Source organism: Myotis davidii, unplaced genomic scaffold (assembly GCF_000327345.1).
Source record: "Myotis davidii unplaced genomic scaffold, ASM32734v1 scaffold94, whole genome shotgun sequence".
Lineage (NCBI taxonomy): Eukaryota > Metazoa > Chordata > Mammalia > Chiroptera > Vespertilionidae > Myotis > Myotis davidii.
In genome coordinates this window covers 1,368,125-1,371,267 of record NW_006285313.1, presented here as the reverse complement: position 1 = coordinate 1,371,267, position 3,143 = coordinate 1,368,125, and the positions used below count along the sequence as shown (strand labels likewise).

Sequence of the window (3,143 nt, the reverse complement as noted above, 5' to 3'; positions counted from 1 at the left end):
CACACACACACACACACACACACATACAGCTAATGAGCTGCAGGGCTGCGGTGGACTCAGAACTGTCTGACCTGAGCTTGTTCTCTTAAGCACCCACCCTCCTGAATTTCATGCCGTGGCTGGGCAGGTCCTCCCACTGTAGTTTCAGCGCTTTCCTATATGCAGAGGTTCCCACAGACTTCACAATTCTATCAGCTTCAGGAGTCTACGTGCCAGTGCCAGGGCCTGTCCTCACCAAGCGTGTACCTCAAAGGCGTAAGGCTTGCCGAAACCGGTTTGGCTCGGTGGATAGAGCGTCGGCCTGCGGACTGAAAGGTCCCCGGTTTGATTTCGGTCAAGGGCATGTGCCTGGGTTGCGGGCACTTCCCCAGTGGGGGATGTGCAGGAGGCAGCTGATCGATGTTTCTCTCTCATCGATGTTTCTAACTTTCTATCTCTCTCCTTTCCTCTCTGTAAAAACTCAATAAAATATATTAAAAAAAAAAAAGGCGTAAGGCTTGGTCCATAAGCTAGAAGTTTAAAATGTCTTTGATGAGGCAAGGGATCTAGAGCAGTGATGGCGAACCTATGACACACGTGTCAGAGGTGACACGCGAACTCATTTTTTTGGTTGATTTTTTTTTGTTAAATGGCATTTAAATATATCAAATAAATATCAAAAATATAAGTCTTTGTTTTACTATGGTTGCAAATATCAAAAAATTTCTATATGTGACACGGCACCAGAGTTAAGTTGGGGTTTTTCAAAATGCTGACAGGCCGAGCTCAAAAGGTTCACCATCACTGATCTAGAGCCTCTGGTACTAGGATGCCCTTGTCTTCCATGGCATCATGGAAAGGGCATGTCTTACAGCTGTGCCTCCTGCCATGTGGATCTCACCTCTGCCACTTGAAAGTGTGTGTCTTTGGTCAAGTTGCTCATCCTTTCTATGCTCCAGGTTCTGCATCTATAACACAGGGATAATACTATCCATTTTACAGGTTGACTCTTGGGGATTAAAGAGAATGTATATAAAGTACTGTCACATAATAAATATTAGCTCTTGTTATAATGACTGAAAGAACAGAGTCCTGAGTCAGACTACCTGGGTTTAGTTCTACCTTGTCTACTTACCAGCTACATGAGCTTGGATTGTTTACGTTTACCATTCTGTGCCTCAGTTTCTTCCTCTGCAAAATGGGCATAATAATACGATTGTTGCAAGGAGTAAATGAATACATACACATGTATCAGAGCAACAGTAAGTATCTTAGTAAATATTGACACATATTAACTGCTCAATATATGCTCATTTACATTACTAATTATTATTATTTCATTATAAGTATCATTTCAGTATTATTATCAGAACCATTCATCATGCATCTGATTTATGGATTCAAAATCACCTCACTGACGCTCCTAGATGACTATATTTCTATTCATGACACTACATACCTGTGTAGGTCACCCAAATTTACAACTTCAGAATCATGTTTAATTCCCCCATCTCCAATCATCCTGTAAGTCCTGTCTGGAATGTTTCTCCATGAAACTCTCTTTTCCTGGACCCCTGGTGTTATGTCTCAGCAGGCAATGCTGCAGGATGTGAATGAGAATAGCAGCTCCTCTCCTGGGAGCCATTTCTGATGTGGGAAGAAGACGTGGTGACAGTGGGCACATGTTAATTCCACATCCATTCCCCCTGCTTGGTTATTTCTGACCAAACCATCCCAATAATCATGCCTTCCACTCAGTTTTGTCTACTCTCTTGCTGATAAACAATCAATGGCTCCCCAGGCCTTTTCTTTTTAGACTAGAAGCCCGTTGCACGAAGATTCGCGCAATAGGCCTTCTTTCCCCTGGCTGCCGGCACCGGTTTTCCTCCGGCACCCGGGAGCCAGGCCTTTGGTCCGGCCGCAGCGGAGAAGCCAAGCCTCTTCAGTCTTCAGTCTTTACTCCAGCCGGAGCCTTCAGTCTTCGCTCTGTGCCTGTGTATGCAAATCAACAATCATCTTTGTTGGGTTAATTTGCACAGTCTCTCTGATTGGTTGGTGGGCATAGTGGAGTGACACTAATTTGCATGTTTCTCTTTTATTAGTGTAGATACAGATTCTAGAGGCTGAGATTCAAGAATGTCCACAGTCTGGCCCAAGCCTACTTACTACAGGAGTCACTGTGGTTGGCTCCCTCCCTTGCATTTTGCTCAGGCAGTTACTTTGTACCATTCATGGCAGTTCCACTGTCATCGATTGGGTCAGGAATGGGCAGTTCTAAGCCATTTAGTATCCATGGGATCTGCGTAGCGGTTTGCTCAGGACGGGTAAGAAAGCAAAGCTATATTTTTTCCATGCCCTGGGTGCAGTTAGCCATTCCATAACCACGTGGATGGCCAGCACGAGGGTGGTGTGAACAGGGAGCAGAGGAAATCCAAGAGAGGAACTTGACCAAGTTGCTCCTGGAGTTCCCCTGCCTCGGGACCTCCAGTGCATGATACACTTATTTTCATTGCCTAAGCCAGTCTGAAACATACTTTCATTACTTGCAGCTCAAGAGCCCTGATACACCCTCCTTTCCAGCTTGATCTCTGGCCACACAGAAACACGTGCCTGTTCTGAAACTTCCCCACAGGTTCCTACCCCAGTGCCTTTGCTCCTCCGTGTCTTCGGCTGGAATGCTCACTCCCAGACCCTACTGGTTTAAGTCCTTTGCACACTTCAAAGCCCAGATCTGAAAGCACCAGCTCATCCTCTCATTCCGAAGGGCGCTCTTCCTTCCAGGGTCTCCAAGGTGCTCCGTATCTCTCTGCCTGACAGCCCCAGAACAGTCAGCTTCCCAGTGTACTCATTTGCCTCTTCCGCTGGATTGCATATTCCACAGAGGCTGTCTTTCCTCTTATCATCTCTGAATCCCTTCGTCTGAAACAGGTGTCTTGGCAGACATTTGTTGCATTCAGATGTGGAATTCAATACAAATGACCACTAAATCTCAAACGATGGTACAACAATAATCATTGTTCTGTAAGAAAGGGTTATGATCTCTATGGGCTAAGAGGCGAGGAAAGGGTCCTTAGGTCTTGTGATGTGCCCCGGTGGATGGGTAGAATTTGGATAGGTGGGGGTGGAGGGGATTCTTCCATGGAGAGGGCCAACCAGGTGCCAGG

The 3,143-nt window shown here is 45.9% G+C and overlaps 1 long non-coding RNA gene across 1 annotated transcript in view; it reads right to left on the bottom strand.

Moving 5' to 3' along the window:
* Window positions 1-1,174, bottom strand: part of LOC107181886 — a 25,639-nt gene extending 24,465 nt beyond the window's left edge. Inside the window, exons 1-2 of the long non-coding RNA XR_001512596.1 lie at window positions 1,115-1,174; window positions 881-947 (exon numbers count right to left, since the gene is read on the bottom strand). This is a non-coding gene — a long non-coding RNA (uncharacterized LOC107181886). The remainder of the gene's footprint in view (window positions 1-880; window positions 948-1,114) is intronic.
* Between the last annotated feature and the right edge of the window lie 1,969 nt (window positions 1,175-3,143).